The 27,979-nt window shown below is 43.6% G+C and overlaps 2 long non-coding RNA genes across 5 annotated transcripts in view; one reads left to right on the plus strand and one right to left on the minus strand.

Moving 5' to 3' along the window:
• Positions 1–27,979, plus strand: part of LOC120384737 — a 106,651-nt gene that overhangs the window by 8,184 nt on the left and 70,488 nt on the right. For both annotated transcript variants that reach the window (XR_005589071.1, XR_005589072.1), the window contains exon 3: positions 7,168–7,395. This is a non-coding gene — a long non-coding RNA (uncharacterized LOC120384737). The remainder of the gene's footprint in view (positions 1–7,167; positions 7,396–27,979) is intronic.
• LOC120384741 lies at positions 6,428–25,488 on the minus strand. 3 transcript variants are annotated; one of them, XR_005589079.1, is made up of 4 exons: positions 20,282–20,406; positions 16,975–17,048; positions 7,014–7,080; positions 6,428–6,864 (listed from the first exon to the last, which is right to left on the minus strand). It is a non-coding gene; the product is annotated as an uncharacterized LOC120384741 (long non-coding RNA). The 3 variants fall into 3 exon arrangements; XR_005589078.1 differs by lacking the exon at positions 6,428–6,864 and adding an exon at positions 25,392–25,488 and having other exon boundaries at positions 6,960–7,080; positions 20,282–20,359; XR_005589077.1 differs by lacking the exon at positions 6,428–6,864 and having other exon boundaries at positions 6,960–7,080.

Raw genomic sequence — 27,979 nt, forward strand, 5'->3', positions numbered from 1 at the left:
CCTTAGAGGAGGTGCCTCAAGATTACAAAGGGTTGCCCTCCTTCCATACTGATGTATCTACATTTTGGAGTTTTCCCTCATGCAAGAATAGCAAATACTTCTCTGCCTTATTATATTTTGCAACAATTACTTTTGAGAGTACTGCTTAAGAAGTAATTTCTAAACTTGAAAGTTCCATGGCTATTTAGTACCAGTCCAGAACTGTGATGAGCTCAGAAGCAAACACTAATAATGAAATACCTTTAATACATATCACATGTAAAATTAATGGAACCCATTGTTTTGCCAAAGGCATTCGACCCCAAATATTCTACTTGGTGTTTTCAAAACTTACCTTGGGTTTCAAACCCTATATGCTCATATTTCATGCAACATCTTTTCTTGGGGGTTTGGTATAATAAAAATAGTAAGATGTGGAGCATTGATAATTATTAAATTTTAAAGAATTAAGAAATATGCACTGTCTTCTTAGTAACAATTTTGTTTTCATAATACTTTATTTTGAAGGATTCAAACATTTTTTAAGGGAACAAGCCTGCAAAAATCCTTCCAGAGATCCAAACTGTAGCCTATTAATATTAAAGATAGGTACCTTTCCCCTCAAATGCATTTTGAGGAGATTTGTATGCTAGCTCTGGGGGACTCTGCTGTTCACTTAATTCTTTTGAGGGTTAGAAATAAAATCCATAGCTTCTGTGTTGTGCAGAAAATGTCCAATTTTCCTCTGTACACAGAGAATTGCTCTAGGCTCAGAGAAAAAAAAATTCCTAACAGCGGGCTATTACTTGGTAATAAATATCCTGATTTAGGAACCTTACAAAGTGAAGGATGAGAGTGATGCAGTAAAATAAAGCTCAAATTAATCTTAAAAAAATATTTTCTTACAGACTAAAACGTTATTTTGATTGTGAGCTTTGGTATTTTCATTTATGTAGCAGAGTGCTGAAATGAGCAGCTCAGAAAAGTGGGTTGCAAAAATGAGAGAAGAAATATAGCTGTAATATTTTAAAAAAAACAAGCTATGATGCCGTAAAATATTTAAAGAGAATCAAATTATAGTTAACAACGTTATTCAAGCTTCCATTCGCCCAGTGCATTCCCAATAAATAATGGGCCTGATGCAAAACCTACTGAAGTCAGTCTCTCTGTTGACTTCAGTGGCTACTGGATGACACCCAGTATGCATAAAGCATCTTTCAAAAGTCATGCCAATCAAATGCTGGTAAATTCTGATTGCTACCAATATAAAAATCATGGAGTGGCTGAAGTCTTCCAGTATTAGCATGATATTACTAAGTTATGTCCATGCTCTCAATGTGCTTTTATTGCTTTGTTGTTAAAAATCCCTTATTACTATAGGAATCTATCCTTTTAAACCCAAATTTGCTTCTTTACAACACAAAACAGATATAGGGTCTGTGCTTTTAAATTATTTATATCAAGAATGAAAAAATATTTGAGTGAAAGTAAGGAATGATGAATCAGTCTAGAGAGAGTATTATTCATGCTTAAGGAATTAATCCCACATCATTTAAACATTTCTGCAGCATAGTGTTTCTTGTGACCCTTTTTTCTTTAAGTTTCTTTGCTCTCACATATATTTATAAATATATGTGAGTCCCTATCTCACATATATTTATACTGGGTACAGTATATGTGAGATAGGGACTGAGTACTAAGTAAACTGATAGGAGAAGACAGGATGAAAAGGAAAGAGCATTTACCAAAAAGAATGCTTTGAACAGTAGGTACTGTTTTCTTCTTAAGGTCAAGACAGAGATAGAGGTGGGAATGAGGAGACAATGAGCCCCACAGCAGCACTTTTTGGCACAGATAAGTGCTACTTATTTCAATTTCAGCATTTGAATCAGAGGCTATCTTTGGATATTTTGCCTATTGCGTCTACCTCTACACTAAGGGTACGTCTACAGTACAAAATTAATTCGAACTTATTCTATTTGAATTTTCAGAAGTGATTTTATACATTCGGTGTTGTGTGTCTCCACTAAAGCGCGTGAATTCGGTGGAGTGCGTCCACAGTACCGAGGCTAGCATCGAATGTCGGAGCGGTGCACTGTAGGAAGCTATCCCACAGTTCCCACAGTCCCTGCCATCCATTGGAATTGTGGGTTAAGCTCCCAGTGCATGATGGGGCAAAAACATTCTCGCAGGTGTTTCTGGTGTGTGCCATCACTCGCTCCTCCCTCTGTGAAAGCTACGGCAGATGCCATACTGCCAGCAGACAGTGCAGTACGGTGCACTGCCTGTCTCCTGGTACTATGAATCCACCTCGCATGTCCTCTTGTCTATCTACTCTTTTTTATTTAACCATTTCCCACCTTTTTTTGGCTACCGTGACCCGAGCAGCATAGCCTCCGCCGCAAACTCTGTTCTCCCGCTCTTGCATCGCTAGCTAATTTTTCCATGTTGTCTGTCCTGGGCTCCCGTGGAAGCTACAGAAGGCAACAATTCCCAGCCGTTATTTGGCCACCGTGAACTGAGCCTCACAGCTTCCACCGCTTTTTCCATGTTGTTGGTCCTGGGCTCCCGTGGAAGCTACAGACAGCAACAATTCCCTGCTGTTTTTCGGCCATCGTGAACTGAGCCGCACAGCTTCCGCCGCAAACTCTGCTCTCCTGCTCTAGTGAGCTTCCTGACTCCGTGAAAGCTACAGGAGACAACCATTTACCGCCTTTTATCAGCCATCTTGAACCGAACAAGCCTCCTATGTTTCGCACTCTTTTTTCAGGATTACCCGTGCAGGTGCCATAGCGCAGCAATCATGGAGCCCGCTCACATCTGCGCTGCAGTTTTGACCATTGTAAATACCTTGCGCATTATCCAGCAGTATGTGCAGTACCTGATTTTATTCAATGCAAACGTTTGGATTGTGGTATATTTGTTAGCAACTGGAGGGACCACCTAATATTTCTTATTCTAATATCCCATGGCTGCCATATGGTACAGAGATCACAGGAGTCATCAGTGAGTGAAACGGAGAATTTCAGCGTCAAAAGCCCTGTGACGGGCCACTCACCTCTTGTGAACGCTTTGTCAGTCAGGTGTGTACCTGCACTCTACTCCTGGCACCCCCTGTCAGCTTTTAATCTTATCAGGTGGGTCTTCAGTGGCTTAGTCCTTCAGCTAAGTCATGCATAGCCTAACACATGAATGAACATGGACCAGGGTAAAAGGTCCAACGGGACCTATCCCTGTGCTCTTGTTGGTGTCTGCAGCCCTGTCTCTGGGCTCAATTCTTAGCCCCTTCTAGGCTTACTTTAAGTCTCTGCCATGGTATAGAGCATTGCCCCCAGAGCTTTCTCCCTGTAGACTTAAGTCCTGCCCCTCACTTGCTCTCTGAACAAGCCGTATCCGTTTCTCAGGGTTTATGCCACTTCTCCAGTGTTGGGTGGCACCAGCGCAGCAAGCAGGTGCTTGGGGCGGCCAATGGAAAGGGGTGGCACCTCAGTCCCTCTTGGAGGAAGGACCTGCCGCCTTTTTTCCTCCCGCCGCTTGGGGTGGCAAAAATGCTGCAGCCAGCCGTGGTTGCTGCTAATCCCTGGGCCACTTCCTACATAGCCCCTTACTTTTCACCCTTACCTCAGGGTTCTCTGTCTGTTCCCTGCTTGATCAGGGTCTCTCCCAGGCCTCCTGACCTGGAAAGTCTAACAGCCTTCCAGTCCTTCCTTACTCTTCTGGTCCCAGTCAGCAACTGGTCTGCTCAGCCCCTGCAGCTCCTTTTAACTGAGCCTGCTGCACTCTGATTGGCTGCTTCCCTGCAGCCTCTATAAGCAGGCTCGAGGACCCACCTTTACTGCTCCTTTTCTGGGGCGGGGTGTAGTAGAACTGCAAAGTCTCCAGCAGGAGGCCTCAAAGGGCCTGGTACACCCTATCACAAGCCCCCATCATATAAGTTAAAGGAATCACTGTTATCTACCACTAAATAATAGTCTTGTATCCTGACTGGAATCTGCCACTAGCAAGAAACATGCTCACATGGACTGAGTCAGTGTATTTAATTACATTCCCTACTTTGTCAATGGCTCTCTTCCATAGGTAGCAGAGCATTTGAAATTCATGGCAAAAATTAATCTTTGCCTTAGTTTACCAGTCACATTAGTATTAGCTACCTCTTCTCAGGAGCCTTATCAGACCCTGCCAGGAATCCATTCCTTCCTTTGCTTCTCAGCAATGAGAACCCCAGCTTAGTACACAAAGGCTATTTTAGCTTCCTTCTGTCTCAGTGAAGAAGGAAAATTTAATAGACTCTGGGTAAAACTTTCAGAAGCATGTATATCACTTAGAAGTTTATGTGTCATTGAAATTCATAAGAACAGCGATAGAGGGTCAGACCAAAGGTCCATCTAGCCCAGTATCCAGTCTTCCAGCACTGACCAATGCCATGTGCTCCAGAGGAAATGAACAGAACAGGTAATCATCAAGTGATCCATCCCAAATCTCCCATTTTCAGCTTCTGGCAAACAGAAGCTAGGGACACCATCCCTGCCCATCCCTTCTAATAGCCATTGATGGACCTATCCTCCATGAAGTTACCTAGTTCTTTTTCAAATCCTGTTATATTCTTGGCCTTCACAACATCCTCTGGCAAAGAGTTCCACAGGTTGACTGTTTGTTGTGTGAAAAAATACTTCCTTTTGTTTGTTTTAAACCTGCTGCCTATTAATTTCATTTGGTGACCCCTAGTTCTTGTTTTATTTACTTTTCTTCCTTATTTACTTTCTTGACACCAGTCATGATTTTATAGATCTCTATCATATCCCCCTTAGTTGTCTCTTTTCCAAGCTGAAAAGTCACAGTCTTATTAATCTCTCCTCATATGGAAGCCATTCCATACCCATAATCATTTCTGTTGCCCTTTTCTGAACCTTTTCCAATTCCAATATATATTTTTTTGAGATGGGGTGATCACATTTCCATGCACTGTTCAAAATGTGAGTGTACCGTGGATTTGTATAGAGGCAATATGATATTTTTCTATCTCATTATCTATCCCCTTCTGAATGATTTCCAACATTCTGTTCGCTTTTTTGACTGCCACTGCACATTGAGTGGATGTTTTCAGAGAACTATCCACAATGACTCCAAGATCTCTTTCTAGACCCCATCATTTTATATGTAAAGTTGGGATTATGTTTTCCAATGTGCATTACTTTTGCATTTATCAACATTGAATTTCATCTGTCATTTCGTTGCCCAATCACCCAGTTTTGTGAGATCCTTTTGTAGGTCTTTGCAGTCTGCTTGGGACTTAACTCTCTTGAGAAGTTTTGTATCATCTGCAAATTTTGCCACTTCACTGTTTACTCCTTTTTCAAGATCATTTATGAATATATTGAATAGGACTGGGCCCAGTACAGACCTGCTAGGGGACATCACTATTTAGCTCTCTCCGTTCTGAAAACTGATCATTTATTCATACCCTTTGTGTCCTATCCTTTAACCAGTTACCAATCCACGAGAGGACCTTCCCTCTTATCTCATGACAGTTTATTTTGCTTAAGAGTCTTTGGTGAGGGCCTTGTTAATTCTGAAAATCTAAGTACACTATATCCACTGGATCCCTGTTGTCCATATGCTTGTTGACCTCCTCAAAGAATTCTAGGAGATTGGTGAGGCACGATTTCCCTTTACAAAAACCATGTTGATGCTTCCCCAACAAATTATGTTCATCTGTGTATCTGACAATTTTGTTCTTTACTAAAGTTTCAACCAGTTTACCCAGTACTAAAGTCAGGCTTACTCGCCTGTAATTGCCGGGGTCACCTCTGGAGCCCTTTTTAAAATTTGGCATCACATTAGCTATCCTCAGTCATTTGATACAGAAGCTGATTGAAATGATAGGTTACAAATTACAGTTAGTACACCTCTAACTCGATATAACGCTGTCCTCAGGAGCCAAAAAATCTTACCATGTTATAAGTGAAACTCTGCTATATCGAACTTGCTTTGATGCACCGGAGTGCGCAGCCCCACCCGCCTGGAGCACTGCTTTACCGCGTTATATCCAAATTCATGTTATATTGGGTCACGTTACATCGAGGTAGAGGTGTAGCTTTTATGAATAGTGAACTTTTGTGTGCATGGAGCTTAAATATGTTACATTTCATATGTTATATAACTCCTGTTATAGATTATGTAATGAGACAGTTATGCTTGGTGTAAACTAATAAATAAACTGTTTCCAAAAATAAAACTTTATTGCATACAAAGAAACAGGAAAACAAAGTTAAAGTGCAAATACACAAGGGAAAAATATTTTTGCAGCACTAAAACCCCAATAAAACTCAAGTCAATAAGAAATATTTAGTTTATGTATTAAACATATTACAGTGTTTCAGTCACATTACAAAACACATCGTGCATTGTGGCTAATCCTGTGATTGTCACAAGTCAGGATGTGTGTAGTTGTGGTTCTCATTTTCCCTTGATGTGGAGTGGTAGGAATAAGAGTCGGAACTATGCTGCCTTGATATGTTGGGGGATTACAAGGGGCAGCAACTAGGGAGCTTTCCACAGAGTAGAAAGGCTGTATCTGGGGTGTCTGGTAATGCTCTGCAATATCTGAGTGTGTTGCCTGAGCAAACCCAGGATGCCCTGGTGCACTTCCCACTTCACTTTTCAGTCCATTTCCCTCTCCTGCAGCAATTGCTCTCTCCAAACTTGGTCCTCCGTGGTCATAGACATGGCCCCTACAAGCCCTGTATTCTCAATCAGCACCTAGAGAGGGCTGGTGGGTCTCACTGAACATATTCTTCCTGGTTCACTTCTTTCTCCACTTGATCAGGGTCAGATGTTTGGCAGGTGTGGCAGTGGCACCTCTCAAGGGCACTATGCCCGACACAGCTGATTGAAACACACAGCTATACCATTAGATTTATAGTAACAATGGAAAGGGAAAGATAAGTCTCAAAATTCCCTTATGTTATTCACACAAATACCTTTAATAAGAAATGCTAATTTCACTTTAGCTTTGGAGCACATTGCTATAGTACCTCTCTGCAGCTCAAGCCAGCGGGTGGATGGACAGTGGCAATTTGCAAGATTTAGATGGTGGTCTCCCTGGGTAAAAGTATAAGAATTTGCAGTGAATATTGCTAATATTTTCACAGGTAGTGGTGATTTTTGCTGATATTTCACTCCTGACAGACTGCAGAGAACCAGCTGCTAAAAGCATCCTGAAGCTGTCTGGGCCTGTTGTGCTGCCAACCTGCCTATTGCACTGGCGCCAGTGGAACTCATCCTAGAGTGGCATCGAAAAGTCTTCTCTTGCAGAGGAAGAAATAAGGCTACCATCCCTATAAATTTTCAGCAGAGGATCTCCATGAAAGTTTCAGAGAGATCTCTCAAGAGGATATAAAGGACATCCCTATTCAGGTAAACAAAGTACTCCATATGGTCCTCCATGTTTAGCTCAATAAGATGAAGAATGGAAAAGTGGATGTGCCTCAAACTTTTTTTTTTCCTACCTAGCATAGGACACTGATTTGACATAAAATGTGTAATTCATGCTGCCATTCTAAATTTTTTTTGAATTTATTTTCTACCATTTTAAATGAAAAGCAAGGAATCAAAAATTATCATCTTTTCTCTAAATGCACAGATGGGATGGGCTCTATTTTTATATAGGAAAGAAAAGCAGAGGGAGGGAGGAAGGGGAGATGAGGCAATGAAAATGTAAAAAATGAAAGAATAATGCTGCATGGGGGTACCCAGAATTGTGAGCCCCTGTGTTCTCTCTCTAGAACAGAGATTTAATGTGATACTAAGAAGTATGAATAGAAGAAAAACAAAACAAAATACACTTTCTATTCACTAAAACTTAATTTCAGCAAGTTACAATCTTTGTGTAAGCAGGTTTCTCACTTACATTAAGTCTCCAGCAACTCTTGCCTTCCAGGCCAAGAAGATTCAGCTTTTATAGGCTAAAAGGGTGCTGTATGCTTTCATCCCCTAAGTGAAGGATAACTGAAATGTCTCTTTGCCCCCCTTATATTACCCAAAGTCTACTGTCTCTATTTCAAAAAATACAGATTCTGTCCCCTGGTGTGATTGTTAAGCAGTCTTCTCCCCTGCTTGATAGCTTTGTTCACCTTATGTGTAAATGCATTTTCATTGTCCTCTGCTGGTGATCAAGCTGGTCAGACAAGTAAATAGACATTCCTTTATGTAGGGCAAGCTGGGGCTTATGTGCTTCCTTCCAAACACAGTTCAAGAACATATTTCCAGCACACTCCTATAACTCTTTGTACACATCTATACATACATCATGCAGTGATTTTTGGGACCAGTGTGTCACCAGTTTACATGTAGAGGTTCTTCTTCGAGTGGTGTCCTTGTGGGTGCTCCACTTTAGGGGTCGTTGTGTCCCTGCGCTCGTAGCCAGAGATTTATGGTAGCAGTGCCCCAGTTGGGCAGCACATGTGCAGTCCCCGTCTCATGCCACTTCAGGCAGTTAACTGGCGCTGTGCAGCCAACCCCTCCCCCCCCCCCAGTGCATGCCTGACTCCCCAGGCTTCAAACATTGCACTACCTGTCGGCTTTCAATACCCATCTCAGATGGGCACTCTCAGTGTGTCTGATATCTCAGTGAGGGACCTATACCACAAAAGTGCTCACACAGTCACAACTTGAAAGCCTGCACGAGAAAGGCCAGAGATTCACAGCTAAAGCTTTTCCTCATGGAGAAATCTCTTTGCCCGGCATCTGAGCCTGAGGTATGAACCCCTCCCGGCCAGAAATCACTGACTGCTGCCTCAGAAAAAGGCCCCTCTTTCAGGGAAAAAGATCCTGAACAACCTTCCAAGAAGGCAGCAAAGAAACGGGGCACTACATCCCCAATTCTGGAGTCAGCCAAGAAAAGGCGCTCCGATAGCAGCCAAATGCTTCCACTACCAACTGCACTGGCCTAATCAACAGCCAACAGACCAGGTCCCTCCAGTACCAACGGTACTAAGAAACCCAGAGCTCCTAAGCAGTCAAGCTGTGCCACAGGCGTTAAGGGGAAAGTGAAACCCCATGCTATGGCAACAGCAAGCAAGCCATCGATACTGAGTATCCCAGCACTAATGCTGCCACTCCAGCACATGGTACCAAGCTCCACCATCCCACTGGTACTGAGACCGGTTATGTCACAGCAGTTCCCGTGTTACAGAGAATTATCTCTATCTCATTGGTACCGCAGTCTCCTCTCCTCAGCAATGATGATACACATGGTACTTAGCCAACCCAGCTCTCCACAGCTTTCAACGCAATTCTCTAATGGGGGGGACGATGGAGAGGACAACATAAGACACTCACCACAGCTTTCTTCTGTGGCTATTCCTGCCACACAGGCCCCACCACGCATGGTCTTCCCTGCAAACTTTACAAACCAACCCTGGTGTGGCCAACCTTGGATGCCCACAATGCCCTTCCAACCATAATGGCTATTCTGGCAGCCACGGGCTCCATATCCGCAACAGCAGGGAATACCCACCACTCTGCCCACACCTGGTGCACCTCAACCACCCATATTGCCATCAAAGGCACCTTCTGCCAGTTCCAAACAAGAGGCCGAAGAACAGGAGCAATTCTCGGATCCAGATGAACCAGCTGACATTCATTTTTCATCTTCCTCACCGGATGACATAATTATGCCTCCACCTCCCACTACAGTGGACGATTTCAAACAGTTTTAGGATCTCTACCAGAGAGTGACCACTTCCCTAGACATCTCTCTGGAAGAGGTCCAGGAATCTCGCCACATGCTAGTGGACATACTACACATGTCCACTTCATCCAAAATTGCCCCTCCCATGAATGATGTGATTATGAACCCCATGAAGTTGCTTTGGCAAACCCCAGCAATGATTCCACCTACTTGTAAAAGGCCTGATAAGTATTACATGCCAGCCAAGGGCACTGAATTCCTTTTCTCACATCTAACGCCGAATTCACTGGTTATCAATGCAGTGAACAAATGGGGTAAGCGATACTACTATAGAAATGCCCCATATGATAAAGACTGGAAATGGCTCGATGTATTCGGCTGCATAGCATACTCAGCTGCGACCTTACAATTGAGAATTGCCAACTATGAGGCCCTACTGGAAAAGTACCATCACAATAATTACTCAAGTCTCTCAGAATTTATAAACTTTATTCCAGACGACAAAAAGGATCAGTACAAAGCACTCATCACAGAGGGCCAGCTTATCACCGGAACAGCACTACAAACTGCCCTTGACTCCACTGATTCCGCAGCGAGATCCATAGCAACAGCAATTGTTATCCAGTTTCCCAAAGCCAGTGCAGTCCACTGTAGAAGACTTACTGTTCAAAGGCGCCAAACTCTTCACGGGCAAAACGGACGAGTCATTGCATACCCTCAAGGACTCAAGGGCCACCTTGCAGTCTCTGGGCATCCACGCACCTAGGAACAAGAGACTTCAGACCAATTACCCAACTCAACAGTTCTGACCCTCTCCGTATACTCAACGAAATAGGTATTATGACCAACAGGGGTGGAAACAGAAAACATTGAGGAGAAGGCAATCCGCTTCTTCGACTACTACCTCTCTGCCATCAACCTCTAGACCTGAAGCCTTGGTCAAGGGCTCAAGAATCCTCTCTCTCTCTCTCAATGCTGGCACCATCTGCCACTGGCAAAATTTTTGGATTGCCTACTTCCATTCTACCCCATCTGGCAGTCCATCACCATGGACACATGGATATTAGAAATCATCAAAACCGGTTACTCCATCCCCCTACCCACCGCCCCTCCCCGTCCCTCTTCAGGGACCCCTCTCACAAACATCTACTGTGGGAAGAGGTGAATCATCTCATATCCCTGGGAATAGTAGAGCCCGTACCAATCGAGTACAGAGGGAAGGCATTCTATTCCCACTACTTTCTCACCAGAAAAAAACAGAAGTTGGAGACCTATTCTTGATCTACGGCAGCTTGACAAGTTTGTAAAAACACAAAGATTCAAAATGGTCACACTAGGCACCATAATCTCAGCATTAGAGAGGGGGGACTGGTTCTCAGCCCTCAACCTACAGGACACATATTTTCATATCTCTTCATTGTCCAACATGCAAGGCTACACATGTAGTGCCTTCAAGTCTGGATATGGACAAATTATGCTCCCCACAGGCACAGCATAAACAAACTTCTCACCATGCCCAGTGCAGTCAAGGACTCCCTGCTATGGTGGACCAAATCAGACAATGTCTGCAGGGGCGTGCCATTTCTGCAGAATCCACCAGAGCTCACCAGCACCACGGACACATCCCTCCTAGGCTGAGGGTGGGGGGCACATCTACAGGCATATTTCATACAGACCCACTGGTCTTCAGCGGAGTCACAGCTTCATATCAATCTGCTGGAACTACGAGCTATTAGAAATGTCTGTTCTCATTTCCTACCACTAATCCAAAACAAAATGGTACAAATCCTCACGGACAATATAGCCACTATGTTCTACATGTACAGGCAAAGGGGAGTGCGGTCACACTCCCTATGTGTGGAAGCCATGTGTCTTTGGCAATGGTGCATCAAACACAATATCCATGTTATAGCTTCATACCTACCTGGCTGCCAGAACAATACAGCAGATGCCCTGAGCAGGAAGTTTTATCAAGACCACGAATGGGAGACGAACACACAGGTCATCAGAGATATTTTCCAAATGTGGGGATTCCCAACGATAGTCTTCTTTGCAACCACAAAAAAAAAAATGCCAAATGCCCCCAGTTCTGCTCCAGAACAGGATTCAGTCAACACTCTCTGGGCGATGCCTTCCTCCTCAAGTGGAGCTCCCCCATCCTGTAGGCCTTTTCCCCCCACCCACCTCCCTTTTAGCCCAGGTAGTCCACAGGATAACACAAGATGGATCCAGAGTGATCCTAATAGCCCCCACATGGATGCAACAAACATGGTACCCTTACCTTCTTCACATGTCAGTCTGTCCCCCACGCATGTTCCCACATGTACCTTGCATCTATTGCAGGATTCAGGTCTCATCATTCATCCACATCCCGAAAAGCTTCATCTTAAAGCCTGGTTACTACATGGCTCTTGGGATCTGAAATGACCCATTCCACAGAAGTTCAGAACATATTATTAAACAGCCGTAGGGCAACTACCCGACACACATATGGACATAAGTGAAAAATATTCGAATCATGGTGCCAACGCAAACAGATTGTACCTGGCACCTGTGTCAGCCTCCTTACCTGTTATTTTAGACTACTACTAGAACTTAAACTAGACTTTCTATGAGTTCCATCCGTGTACACCTGTTGGTCATCAAGACATTTCATCAAAGTTGATGGATTCTCTATTTTCACTCATCCCATTACTAAACACTTCCTAAAGGGTGTCTCCAACTCCTATCCGGAAGTGAGAACCACCCCCCCCCCATTGGGACCTTGACCTAGTCCTCTATGCCCTCACCAGGCCCCCTTTCAAGCCTATAGCTACAAGCTTGTTACTACACTTCTCTATGAAGGTTGTGTTTTTAGTGGTGATTACATCTGCCAGGCGGTGGGAGAACTAGCTGCTCTCATGACAGACCCACCCTATACGATCTTTTTTTTTTTTAAAGATAAGTATCTCTCAGACCCCATCCTAAGTTTTTGCCTAACATGGCTTCATCCTTTTACCTTAACCAACCTATATACTTACCTACATTTTTTCCAAAACTACATACAGACAGTACACAATGCAGACTACACTCCTTGGACATCTGCAGGGCTCTCGCCTTTTATATCGATAGAACAAAATCTTTTAGCAAGTCTCCAAAATTATTTGTGTCCATCACCGAACGATCCAAAGGGCACGCCATTTCCAAACAATGCCTATCCAAATGAATATTAGACTCTTATCACCAGTATGAACAACAACAACCCCTTACAGGGATCTGTACGCATTCTACTAGGAGTCTCTCAACTTCCATAGCATTTCTCCAATTGCGGAAATCTGTAGGACCACAATTTGGACCTCACCACACACTTTTATGCAACATTATGCATTGCAACAACACGCATCTTCCGATGCCCTCTTTGGTCACACAGAGCTTTCATCTGCTACGACTTTGAAGCCCCACCCTTCCACCAGAGGGCACTGTTCTGAAGTCATCTAAAGTGGAGCACCCACAGGGACACCACTCGAAGAAGAGGAGAAATTTACTCACCTTGTGCTGTAATGGAGGTTCTTTCTCCCCTCTGCTTCAGAGTTCTATCAAATACGGGCTCTGCAGTAGAGAAGGAATGGGGGTGGGGGGTGTCACACAGCACCGGTTAACAGCCTGAAGCGGTGCTGTAAAAATGCTGGTTCTGGCGGGACCCAACTGAGAGTGCCAATTCAGGATAAATTGCTTAAAACAGGGCAGTTACAGCCCAAGGCTGGGGTTTTTCCACCTCCAAGGCAAACCAAACCAGCTAGACCAAAAGGACTTGGGTTTCATCCCACTGGCTAACCACAAGTCACACAAGCAATTCCCTTAGACACTCCAGCTTCCCAGTATCACCACCAGTGCCACTCGCTATGGGGACAAACAGTTATGAAAACCAATACCCCAGTAAAAGAAAAAAAAAGGGTTCTCCTGATCCCGAAGGACCAAGCCCCAGACCCAGGTCAATATACAAATCAGATCTTACCCACAAATCACACTGTTGCCAATCCTTTAGAATCTAAAATCTAAAGGTTTATTCATAAAAGGAAAAAGATACAGATGAGAGATAGAATTGGTTAAATGGAATCAACTACATACAGTAATGGCAAAGTTCTTAGTTCAGGCTTGTAGCAGTGATGGAATAAACTGCAGGTTCAAATCAAGTCTCTGGAGTACATCCACAGCTGGGATGGTTCGGTAGGGGACTGGACTCGATGACCTCTCGAGGTCCCTTCCAGTCCTAGAATCTATGAATCAGTCCTTTGTTCAGAGCTTCAGTTTGTAGCGAAGTCCCTCCAGAGGTAGGAAGCAGGATTGAAGACAAGATGGAGATGAGACATCAGCCTTTCATAGTCTTTTCCAGGTGTAAGAACACCTCATAACTTCAACAACAAAATTGATACACACATATAGACAGCATAATCGGCAAACCATAACCTTGTCTTAGACACCTCATTTGATCCCCTTTATACAAGAGTAAGTGCCACTACAGGACTTTGGTTGCAATCGTGTTCTATTTGGTCCCAGTTTAAATCAATAACATGACAGGTGCGAGATGGGGACTGTGCACGTGCAGCCCAACTGGGGCACTGCTACCATAAATCTCCGGCTATGAGCACAGGGGTGCAACGACACTTAAAGTGGAGCACCCACAGGGATACACATCTTGAAGAACCTCCATTACTGCAAAAGGTGAGTAACTTTAATTCCCAACCAGCGGCACGTATACTCCTGGGGGTGCACAGGGGTCTTCCAAGAGACACATCAAGTATCTAAACATTTGCCTAGTAAAAAGCACTAGCAAAGTCAGTACAAACTAAAATTTCATACAGACAATGACTGTTTATATTGCTTTATATACTATACACTGAAATATAAGTACAATATTTATATTCCAATTGATTTATTTTATAATTATAATTTATTTTATAATTATAAGGTAAAAACAAGAAAGTAAGCAATGTTTCAGTAATAGTGTGCTGTGACACATTTGTATTTTTATGTCTGATTTTGTAAGTGAGTAGTTCTTAAGTGAGGTGAAACTTGGGGATATGCAAGACAGATAAGATGACTGAAAGGGGTACAGTAATCTGCAAAGGTTGAGAACCACTGCCTTACATGACACTTTTTGGGACAGTGAGTCTGTCAGTCCTCATGCGAGTTATAATATGGTGAGCCATCTGCCATTTGGAACTAAAGGGCTCCTAGGATCACAAATATATGCCTGCACTTACACAAACTCACTCCCCCTTCATCAGTGGGTTCATCTGCGCTCACCTGGTAGGCCTGACTAGACTCCACCAGAGTTTCAGACAGCTCCTGGCTCGCCAGATGGTTTGCATTCCTTTCCTATCAACCCTCCCCTCCCTCTTCCTCACTATGGGCTGTAGGGGTCTTCATGTCAGGCTGATGTGAAAATTCTACAGTTGTAGGCAGAAGGCTCTTGGGATTCACACCAAGCAGTTTGTTGTAGAAGCAGCAGGTCTTTAGGGCGGTCCCAGATTTAGCCTTCCTCGCCCTCTGGTATGCCTGCCAAAGCTCCTTTGCTTTCACCTAGCACTGCTGCTCATCCTTGTCGTGTCCCAGTTTCAGCATCCTGTGTGTAGTCTGAATGTAAGTGTTTACGTTTCTTTAAGCTGTTCCTTAGCTGTGTTCGTGCAGTCTTCTCTGAACAAGCTGAAGAGATCCATGACTTCTTTCCCGCTTCAGGCAGCAGCATATCTAGTAGCTCTCTCTGTGTAGAAGTAGCATGGTCAAATACTCGTGAATGTGCTTGTCAAGACTGACAATCAGGAAAAGACAATTTAGAAACACTCTCGGAGCATTAAAGTGGGTCTCAGGCTTCTGGTTTGCGTGACCCCTGGCAGTGGACTTCAGAATCGTAACTGGAGTAATCATTGTTGTGAGGACGGGGATTCTGGAAAAACTGCTGAAGGACTGTTAGGGTCTTGGGCGGCAGGTGAACCATGGGCTTGGGGAGGCTAGCCCCTGGTCGTCCTGCACCTTCTGCCCGGGGCCCCACCCCCTCCCCCGCCAGAGCCCAGAGTCCTCTCCCCAGCCCCAGAGCGCCAGATGTGCAGGCAGCTGAGTGTGGCCCCCAGCGCAGTGGGCAGGCAGGCAGTGAGACCCCACCCCAGAGTGGTGGTGAGCGGGCAGGCGGGCAGCCCCAGAGCTCCGGGTAGGCGGGTGGCAGGAGCATGGGCTCCAGCCACCCAGAGTTCCTGGTTGCAGTCAAGCTCCCACTAGCCCCAGCCTGGGGCCAGCCTGGGGCAAGGGTGCTGGAACTCTCCCAAAAGTGTGAGGGGGCGGGGCCCTTATCTGAGGTGGAGGCAAAGGCAGCCCCCTGCCCAGGGCAGGTGAAGGGACCCAGGCTCCCCACAGCTGCCCCCGCAGGTCTCCATGACCCAGCTCTGGGTGGGGGGGGGGGCTGGGGGAAAGAGGCGAGGAAGGGGGCGGGGTCCATCCCACCAAAAAGTGGAAAGGTTATGGCCCCTTGGCCCACCCCCACCCCCCGCTTCCGACGCCACTGGCCCAGGGCTCGGCCACATGGGAAAGAGGAGCTGTGGTAGGAAGCAGGAGGGGGCCTGGAGGTGGAGTGTGGGTGGGGCCACACAGGCAGTTAAGGGTAGGCTGAGCCCTTCCCCTGCCTTTGATACCGCCGTCCATGGTTAGAGTTGACACAGCTAATGCAGTGTCTGCACTTGCGCTGCATTAACATGAGTAGGTCAATCATGCCACTGTGTTATTTGGGGAGGTGGATTTATTGTGTCACTGTAATAAGGTCTTTAGGTCAACAGGAGACATACTCAGATGTAGATACATGCACAACTAGGTCGAAACAAGTTGACTTATGTCATCCTAACGTTGTAGCATAGATCAGGCCCTAGAGAGTCTGGGCTGTGCTGATAGTTTTCAGTTGCTAGACAGCACACATGGAAGCTGCAGGCCCAGAAGAGCCAAACCATGGGGAGAAAGAGTGAGATCAGGGATCGGCAGCCTTTCAGAAGTGCTGTGCTGAGTCTTCATTTATTCACTCTAATTTAAGGTTTCGCGTGCCAGTAATACATTTTAACGTTATTAGAAGGTCTCTTTCTATAAGTCTGTAATCTATAACTGAACTATTGTTGTATGTAAAGTAAATAAGGTTTTTAAAATGTTTAAGAAGCGTCATTTAAAATTAAATGAAAAAGCAGAGCCCCCCGGGCCAGTGGCCAGGACCCAGGCAGTGTGAGTGCCACTGAAAATCAGCTCACGCATGCCATAGGTTGCCTACCCCTGAGCTAGATGCAGCTTACCTTCATGTAACCCACACCCTGCTGATGGATTCCTGGAGCATTGGAACTTCTGGGTTGATATCACAACAGTGCGTCTGTAAAATCCAAAATTGCAGTGTTCAGGTTCATGTTTGGTTCAGCAGATTTGAATATTTACAGAACAGTTTGCCCAGACCTGCTAAGTAGAACTGTATCTGTGTGTTATACCAAAATGACCCATTAAAAATTGGGCCCGTAATAAGTGGTCAAGCAGCTTTCAGAGAACATTGCCCCACAAAAGGTATGTTTATGTCAAGCATATCAGCATCAATGGAAGCTTGTGTGAATTAGACCAAAGATTATTTTGTTGCAATGATATTAAGAGTTAGACAGGTTTTTACTGTTCATGTTAAGAATAAGAAAAACATGAAAGGACAGCTAATCTCTGTAGACTATTGTGAATGAAACACATTGAGACACATCAGTGAGCCATACTGCACAAGAGTGTCGACAGCAGGATCAGAAAATTGTAATTATGTACATGAAGTTGAAAGTATTAAAAAATATTAACACTTTAAAGTACTCTCATTACAACTCCAAAAATGCACTAAATTTGCATGTCTTCTAATTGCCAATATTGTAAATTGTAATTTTGCATTCAAATACAATCCCAAAACCTTTTGTCTACTCTTTGACTAACACAGGTTTCCTTTTGTGTGGATAATATACTGCTGGAGAAGGATTAGCCCATACATGTCTTTATGGGTAGTTTGATCAGATTTGGAAGGGAATCTAAACACTGTAGGAAACAGATATTTCTATAAATTATATAATAATGCATATTCAAGTTGCAGAGATTTTTGAGGTGATATATCTGAGAGTGATGTAGAAAATGGCATGCCCACCAGAAAGTTTTTTTAAAAAACAAAACGATCTTATTATTGTTTCATCCTAATAACTAGCGGCCACTATCTCTTACTTTAATTTTTTGTGTGTTATTGCTTATTTCCATTTTAACTCTTGCTGGTTTTCTGTGGATTTTTCCTTATTTATTTTTAACTCTTTGCTCTTAATTTTTGTTTGTTTTGTGCCCATGGGCACCTATGTTCTGAGTGGGATGAATTTCTTGTGTGACTATTACATATTCTAATTTACTTTCACATTATTACTCCCCCACCACCACAGGTACAGTCACACAGAAGCCACATTGGATGTGTAAAGAATGAATCAGAAAACAAATATTTTAATCTCCCTATATTGTCAAAGAAACCTTTTTCATATTGAGTCACTCTGAGCATGTATATAGCAGTGGTTCTAAACCTATTTACCATTGTGGGTCACATCCAATACTACCTGTGTGACCCTAATGATGTCATGTAGGCCGCAACTGTTGCCTGATTGGGCTGCAAGTTGAGAACCACTGGTATTTGCACATGCAGGTAAGTCTATATACATGCATACTACAATTTCATGTGAAATGAGTATTTCTATGTCTTCATACCAGTTCCAGACCTATAATCCCTATAATTCCACATATTAATCTAGATGTGCAGGGCTTGGGTCTCCTACTCCTCCTCCAAAAAAATTTGGCCCTAGGGTCCTTATCAAGAATCCTTACACTTTGGTAAAATCACTGAAGTTAATAGAGTTACAACAATGTAACACAAATGTAAATTAGCTCATAATCAAGCCTTAAATCTTTGATGAAAGTGGACACTATTGTCATTCTGCTGTACTCATACATATTCTGCCTTTAAATATGATTAAAAATACATGTAACGCCAACTAGTTTGAGAGGAAGGAATTATACAAGACTTCTGATATAGGAGTTGCTCTATTTACATAACCGAGGTGTCGATTTGTTTGTTATGTATATGATAGCTTTTCTTTGCTTTTCAAAGCAGCCTCTTTTTTTCCCCCTTAAAAACAATGTTTCATGTCACTGCAGTTTTGAGAAAACCATTCTTTGAAATTTCACAGCCGACTGGTCGGTTCTGTCATGCAATGTTGGATCATGTCAGTCTCATTACGTTATATAATAGGACATGACTGATGCATTCGGACATGATGCGTCAACTGCAAAAAAAATTTTAAGTTTCAACATTTTCTCAAACCGAGAAAAGAATGAACAGCAATTTTCACAGAACCGGCAAAATATTGGTTAAAAACCCAGTTACACCAGTTTAAAAATGCATTATACTGGCATGGCCCATTCCATTTCGTGAACTGGAATAAGCTATACCAGTATAACGTCATCCACAATACCCAGGCCCGAGGAAGAGCTCTGTATAGTTCAGAAACTTGTCTCCTCACCAACAGAAGTTGGTCCAATAAAATATATCACTTCACCCCAGTTGTCTCTCTGCGTATATGCTAGTCCTCTTCCCTCCCCGACACCTTTAAACTATACTGGTATAATTAAAGCAACAAAACTTTCTAGCATGGATAAGCCCTAAATCTGCCCCCTGCTTCTCCATCCAGTCTCTTTCTGGTACTGGAGTCATTCTTATCTAAGATTCATAAAAGTATAAGGAATATTAGGTCAGCAAAAGGCAAAGCCCAGAGTGCTAGCCCATTTTTAGTGTATCTGCCGAAATCCTAGTTTACTGCTTTTTCACTTTTCCAGTGAAGAAATCTAGTTGTCTTTTGTATTCTTTTTAATCATCTTCCCTAACAATTTATTCCATGTTTATTGTTCTGCCAGAAATTCCATTTAATACTAATTTATCAATTTTTAGATTATGTTCTCTAGTTACTGTTCATTACGCTATCTCCTAGTTTTGAAACATTGTGGGGAAACTGGTACTTCTATAAATGATGCTGCTGAGCTGAGTGGTCAAACTGACATAATGTATCTCCCAGTAGTACAGATACTGGATGTAGTATATCTGAGAATAACATAGAAGATGGCTTGTCTACCAGTAAGTCACTTTTTTTAAACTTGATTTCATGCTGAACTTTCCCCTTTTTATTATTACTTGATCCTTCAAGTCTCCTCTTTTTAGTGAGAATAAAAAACTTCAAAAACCTATCCTTAGAACTTAGATTCTCCAGTCCTGGTACCATTTTTATTTCTGTGAATGGCATCTTTGCTAAATCAGTAACATCCTTTCTATGAGACTGTGACCAGCATAGCACACTGAATTCTAAACTCGGTCTAACAAGTATAGTCTGTACACTAGGTTGATAGTTTTAATGATTTTCTATTTCTGTAGTAACCCGCAAATACCTTTTGTGATCAGTGTGTTGGATGAGTGTCCCAAACAGCACATATTTCCTAGCTTAGTTCCTTCCTCCCATATTATTTCACGTTTACATTTATCTTAAATGAGCTGCATTTGCAACTTACCGGCCACTTAAGTGCATCTGAATCTTTTTTAATCCTGTTGCATTATAACTCCTTTGGGAGAATCTCCAGTGTCAGTATCTGTAAATTTAGATGCCTTGCTTTCAATCTGCTCTTCCATCATCACTATGCACCATATGTAGACAGCAGAGACACTGAAGTTTAAATTAGTGGAGGGTGCTACTGGGATCTATTATTTTATCTATTTGCCACATTTAATTGTTAACAGTAGACAACCTAGAACTGATATCTGAGATACTAAAATAACCCCTTGCTACACTCAAGGGCAGCTCCAGGCACCAGCGCAGCAAGTGCATGCCTGGGGCGGCAAGACACGGGGGAGGGCGGCCTGCCGGTCGCTGTTAGGGTGGCAGGCAGGGGGCTTTCGGTGGCACGCCTGCAGGAGGTCGACCGGTCCCGCGGCTTCGGCAGCAATTCGGCGGCAATGGCGCGGGACCAGTGGACCTCCCGCAGGCATGCCGCCGAATCCGAGTGACCAGCGGACCGGCCACAGGCGCGCTGCCTAATCCGCATGACTGCTGTGCTTGGGGCAGCAAAAAAAACAGAGCCGACCCTGGACACCCTGAGCAGTTTATCCATAGCTCTTATTTATATCTTGCTCTTAGCCAGTTTTCTAACCTGCACACAGTCCTCTCAGACTGCATTGTGCAGCACATCCTCCATTGGAGTGGTTCAGCCTCCCATCTTGCAGCACTGCATTCTCAGGAGGGTTCAACAGGACAGGGACTACCAGGCTGCAGCTCTGTCCCCTCCTCCCTTCCCGCCCCTCCAAGAAGCAGAGAGAGACCTGGCGGGGGGAGCTGCCCAGGAGCCAACAAGAAATTTCAGAAGAGGAATGAAAAGGAAGAGAACTGAATGGAACAGATGCCTTTCTCACCACAGGGATTGGCAAAGGAACGAACAGAAAGATCGAGCTCTGCTCACTCCTCCCTTTTCCCTTTTTTATTTTTTAAATTAATCAGTCTCTTTCCTTCTTACCCCTCCCCTACCCGAAATCATCTGTTGGGTTCAGGACAGCTCTCCTTCCAGGCTTTACTCTGCATCTTGGAAGGAAGAGCAGGCTGGGGGCCCAGAGCTGAAACAACCAGAACAAGTGGGAGTCTCTGGACCCCAGCACAGCTGCAGAGGTGCAGCAGGGAAGGATTAACTACATGGGGAAGGAGAAAGGTGATGTTTATGGTGGACGTTGTATAATTGTAGGATATAGGCTTTGCATTAATTGTGGCAGGTGGACAGTGGTGTATATGTGTTGAGCAGCTTTAACAGAGTCCCCTCCATCCCTCCACTTAAGTGTCAAAATATTCTAGTTTTGGGGGGCCGGGTTTTGTTGTGGGTTGTGCCACAATTTATATATATTGTTATTTAAGTATAAACCCTGTGCAAATCAAAATAGCCTGATTTACAATCTGTACCAGGGATGCAGCCTTTTAAAGATTGGATAATTGGATGAGTTGTTTTGCACAGGGAGAGAAAATCCTTAGAAACAGGTTTTATACTTAAAAACCATTATAATCTGACAATTGTGTTTCAACATGGAACAAAACAGGTGCTACAAATTTGAGCAATTTGTCACACATCAATGACTTGCATTACACATGGACATATTTGGAGGCTAACCGGACCGCTTGGAAATAGTGACTATAATATAATAACATTTAACATTCCTGTGGTGGGAAGAACACGTCAACAGCCCAACACTGTGGCATTTAATTTCAGAAAGGAGAACTATGCAAAAAATGAGAAGGTTAGTTAAACAGAAATTAAAAGGTACAGTGACTAGAGTGAAATCTCTGCAAGCTGCATGGACACTTTTCAAAGACACCATAATAGAGGCCTAACTTAAATGTATACCCCAAATTAAAAAAAACCCACAGTAAAAGAACTAAAAAAGAGCCACCGTGGCTTAACAACCATGTAAAAGAAGCAGTGAGAGATAAAAAGGCATCTTTTAAAAAGTGGAAGTCAAATCCTAATGAGATAAATAGAAAGGAGCATAAGTGTAAAAATGTACTAAGAAAAGCCAAAAAGGAGTTTGAAGAACAGCTAGCCAAAACCCTCAAAAGGTGGTAAAAAAAAATGTTTTTTTTTTTAAGTACATCAGAAGCAGGAAGCCTGCTAAACAACCAGTGGGGCCCTTGGACAGTCGAGATACAAAAGGAGCACTTAAAGATGATAAAGTAATTGTGGAGAAACTAAATGAATTATTTGCTTCAGTCTTCACAGTGAGGATGTTACAGAGATTCCCAAACCTGAGCGGTCCTTTGTAGGTGACAAATCTGAGGAATTTTCACAGATTGAAGTGTCACTAGAGGAGGTTTTGGAATTAATTGATAAACTTAACAGTAACAAGTCACCGGGACCAGATGGCAGTCACCCAAGAGTTCTGAAAGAACTCAAATGTGAAATTGTGGAACTATTAACTATGGTTTGCAACCTGTCCTTTAAATCGGCTTCTGTACCCAATGACTGGAAGATAGCTAATGTAACGCCAATATTTAAAAAGGGCTCTAGAGGTGATCCCGGCAATTACAGACCAGTAAGTCTAATGTCAGTACCAGGCAAAATTAGTTGAAACAATAGTAAAGAATAAAATTGTCAGACACATAGAAGAACATAAATTGTTGGGCAAAAGTCAACATGGTTTCTCTAAAGGGAAATCATGTCTTACTAATCTATTAGAGTTCTTTGAACTAATCTATTAGAGTTCAGTGGACATAGTATTCTTAGATTTCCAGAAAGCCTTTGACAAGATCCCTCACTAAAGGCTCATACGTAAATTAAGTTGTCATGGGATAAGAGGGAAGAGCCTTTCATGGATTGAGAACTGGTTAAAAGACAGGGAACAAAGGGTAGGAATAAATGGTAAATTTTCAGAATGGAGAGGGATAACTAGTGGTGTTCCCCAAGGGTCAGTCCTAGGACCAGTCCTATTCAACTTATTCATAAATGATCTGGAGAAAGGGGTAAACAGTGAGGTGGCAAAGTTTGCAGACAATACTAAACTGCTCAAGATAGTTAAGACCAAAGCAGACTGAAGAACATCAAAAAGATCTCACAAAACTAACTGATTTGGGCAACAAAATGGCAAATGAAATTTAATGTGGATAACTGTAAAGTAATGCACATTGGAAAAAATAACCCCAACTATACATACAATATGACGGGGGCTAATTTAGGCACAACTAATCAGGCAAGAGATCTTGGCGTCATCATGGATAATTCTCTGCAGACATCCATGCAGTGTGCAGCGGCAGTCAAAAAAGCAAACAGGATGTTAGGAATCATTCAAAAAGCGATAGAGAATAAGACTGAGAATATCTTATTGCTCTTATATAAATCCATGGTACACCCACATCTTGAATACTGCATACAGATGTGGTCTCCTCATTTCAAAAAATATATACTGGCATTAGAAAAGGTTCAGAGAAGGGCAACTAAAATGATTAGGGGTTTGGAACGGGTCCCATATGAGGAGAGATTAAAGAGGCTAGGACTTTTCAGCATGGAAAAGAAGAGAGATTAAGGAGGGATATGATAGAGGTATATAAAATCATGAGTGGTGAGGAGAAAGTGAATAAGGAAAAGTTATTTACTTGTTCCCATAATATAAGAACTAGCGGCCACCAAATGAAATTAATAGGCAGCAGGTTTAAAACAAATAAAAGTTGTTCTTCACACATTGCACAGTCAACCTGTGGAACTCCTTGCCAGAGGAGGTTGGGAAGGTTAGGAATATAAAAGGGTTTAAAAGATAACGTCCATGAATTTACCTAGTTAAGTCCATTAATGGCTATTAGCCAGAGGGTGGAGATGGATAGCAGGAGAGAGATCACTTGATCATTACCTGTTAGTTTCACTTCCTCTGGGACACCTGGCATTGGTCACTGTCGAAAGACAGGATACTGGGCTGATGGACCTTTGGTCTGACCCAGTATGGCCATTCTTATGGTATGTTCTTAGGTATGCTTCAGTGAACTACAGCATGTTAATTAAGCATGATGTCCACTGTGGGTGAGAGACAAGCTTTCAAGCTTACACAGAGCTCTTCTTCAGGTCTTAGAAATGTAAGCTTGAAAGCTTGTCTCTCTCACCAATAGCTGTCGGTCCAATAAAAGATATTACCTCACCCACCTTGCTTCTTTTATATCTGGGGGCCAACATGTCTATAACACTGCATAAAATAAAGTGAAGTAAGTATTCCATAGCAAATAGTAGAGGAAAACAAAAAGGCAAAGGGCTAGAGGCCTATTAAAAGGTGATGGCTAGTTGAAAATGCTTTATTGCATGCTTTGAGGAGAAAAGCATGACTATTAAAGAGAAGAGGATTTGGGGAGCCTGTTGGAAGATAATAGAGATACTCCTGGGGGAAATTCTGTGCCACTCATGTGTGCAGAATTTGTATCCCCTGCAGATTTCTTTGCTTCTCTGCAGAAAAATGACTTTCTGATGGGGAAGCAAAAGGAAGTCACAAGAGCGGTCATGCGACCCTACCCAGCAGTATGTTTCCGTGCCCAGGGCAGCTGGCGGAGAGGTAAATCACTGTGGGGCAAGGGACGGGACTGTGGAAGACCCGGCTGGTGGCTCCTACTCAGCTCAGCTCAGCTGCTAGTTCCAGCTGGGCTGGTGAGGACAGGACTTCCTCTTCTCCTACAAGGCATCTGGGGCCCTGTCAGACCCACCCCCAGATTTTTCTCCTGGCTGTGGAAGCTCTGCAAACTTCCCCCTGTGCTTCCTGCACCCATTGCTCCTCAGCTGCAGCAGGAGGGATCACTGTACAAGGAGCTGCTCCCCTATCTGCCCAACCCCAGTGCATCCAGACCCTCTCATACCCAGACCATCCCACCAAGCATCACCCCACCCCAACACACACACTCAGAATCTCCCCTGCACGTGGATCACCCCAATGAGCCACCCTCACCCAGATCCCCACCCTACCAAGCTCCAACCAGCTCCACCTGGATCCCCCCCCCCACTGAGCCCCACCCCCACAGCATCTGGACCCCCCACTGAGTCCCCCACACCCAGACACCCTCTGCCTAGCTCTATCCCCGCACACCCAGACACCCCTGTGCTGAGCCCCAACCACCTTCACCTGATGATTCCGTGTCCTGGGGTGGGATCTGCACAGTGATCTCCTAACTTTGTGCAGCCAGTGGCCTGTGCTCCCCAATGCCATGCTGGAGCCTCCACATTTATTTGACAAATACAATTTGCAGAATTTTAAAATAGTGTGTGTGGAATTTTTAATTTTTTTTTTTTGGTGCAGAATGCCCTCAGAAATATAGAGAATGTTGAAGATCTGAGTAGGACAATGTAAAGAGAAGGGTGCTGAGGCACTCTAGAATGTTACTCCCATATATCCTTCCTTCCCTGTATCTTGTAAAGCTGTCTGAAGAAAAGGAGGAAATAAATTGTGGTTCAATAATTGAGTCAGGGAGATGAAAAGTTTCTGATGTAATTTTTTCCTCCTGAAACTGAAAAATGGTTTGATTGAGTTCATGAGTGCAGTTTTGGTTTGATTTCTTTTTTTCTGATTTAGTTTGTCCCACCTTAGCAACAACGGGTGTATTACTGAGTTATCACTGTTTTCTGTTCTGAGTGAATAAGACTATTTCAAGTGTCCCGTGCCTCCAGATTTTGCAATAATGTCAACTTGATTTTCAATAATTGGGCAACCCCCGATGCAAACTTGCAAATTTTAGATATCAGCTCTTTTAATTTCCTTAATATTTAAAATGCCTGGCACTTTCAGGAAAACAGGTAGATAAATCAACAGCTCAGCAAACAACTTATTCAAGCAAACCTAAGAATATCCACTGTGCACTGACTTTGCTTAATAAATAAATAAATAAATGGCTCCATATAGGATCTTTGTCAATGATGAAAAAGAAAAAAGAAATGAGCCCATTCATATAACTTACCTGGCAACGTTCTGGATCCCTCTTATTAATCTTATTGGTGGAATCACTTAAAATCCATAGAGATTATTTTGAAAATGTGTAGTCATTGCAAGTGGGAATTGGAAACCATTATTAACTTTACAACATCTCATCTAAGAACCACAGAGATTGTAGTGTAAAGATTAATATGAAAACATTTGGTCATCTATAGGGTTGGCAGCCATCCCCACCTTTAAGCACACCTCATCACCTACTAGAGAAGTAGAAAATCATTATTCATTGGAGTCTGTCTCTTTTACGTTTATCCTGAATCAGTCTTACTTTTCCTTCTCATCTGCTCTTAAACAGCTGAGAGCCATGTGGCAGCATGGAATCCCCAGGCTATGAAAGTCCATCAAGTATCTTTACTGCCACAATATTATTTTCTTTAACTGGACTATTCTTGTAACCAACTTTAATTGTGAAGAGCATTTATATGTGTAACGGGGGGAGACCCACCCCTGCAGCACCTCCTGTTGGTCATCCTGGGAATTAGCTCTTCGACCCAGGAGTGCCCTCTACAGGCCGGTGTCCCGCTTTCTGCTGGGTCCCGAGCCCCTCTTGGACCCCGGTGCCCCTTTCAGACCAGGGTGCTGCCCCTTGCAGTACCTTGCAATCTCACTGGGTCTCCCCTCCCCTCCCCAGGGAACCCCCACCCCCTATCCCCACCTCACCTCAGTCGTAGGCTACTGCCAGTCACCAACTAGCCCCCACTCCCTGGGGCAGACTGCAGTATAAGTCACTCATCACAGGCAAGGAGAGGTTTGGACCTGCTGCCTCTGCCTAGCTTTGGGCTGTCCCCTGCAACCCCAGTATCTGTTCGGCCTTATACTAGGCTGCAGCCTGGGGGTTTCCAGGCCAGAGCTCCCTGGGCCTCCCCCAGCCCTGCTCCAGCTTAGCTACCTTATCTAGCTCCCCAGCAGCCAAGCCCATCTCCCTCCACAGCTAGAGAGGAGACTGTCAACTCCTGGCTTCACTGGCTTTTATAGGGACAGCTGGACCCTGATTGGGGCATTGCCACAGCTGAGGCTGCCTCCCCAATCAGCCCAGCCTAAGGCTCCCAGCCCAAGCCTTCTCCAAGGGCTGGCTTTTAACCCTTTCAGGCCAGGAGCGGGAGACCACCCCGCTACAATATGCTTCCAAAGCAAGGGGCTTTCTGCAACTCAAAACAGTTTGTGCCGAGAAGAGAGGAAAATCAATGATTCAGTACTTTGAAGATGTACCCAATTAGTAGCTAAAATGCCCACTACATTAACTGATTACCTTTTTGGAAAGCAAAAATTGCTTTCATTAAAAAAAAAAAAAATCCAACAACCACCCTTCCCCCCTTAAGATAGAATTGGGACACTGGGCCTAATTATTGCTGGAGTCGAATACTAGTTTTATTGCTGAAGGAAGTCATTTTAAAAACAAGAATCAAATAAACAATCCTTTCATTGCTCAGCTCTTCTGTCTTGACTGACTGTTTGATCTTCCCATATTTTAACAATAACCCCAGCTCTGTTCCAGCACATACTGCTTGTCCACACCTGTGTTGTACAATTCTTAAGTGTATGTGATTATTCTTGGAGAGGATCCTTTGCCAACATTTTAAAAGCTAGCTCAGGAGTGCAGTCTTTTTCAGTTCACTTAGATTACAGCTCAAAGGCTATGTCTGTCAATTATCCACTACTATCTTAGGCTATGTCTACACTACCGTGGTAAGTCAACCTACGCTATGCAACTCCAGCTATGTGAATAA

This window comes from Mauremys reevesii, linkage group 16 (genome assembly GCF_016161935.1).
Source record: "Mauremys reevesii isolate NIE-2019 linkage group 16, ASM1616193v1, whole genome shotgun sequence".
Taxonomy (NCBI): domain Eukaryota; kingdom Metazoa; phylum Chordata; order Testudines; family Geoemydidae; genus Mauremys; species Mauremys reevesii.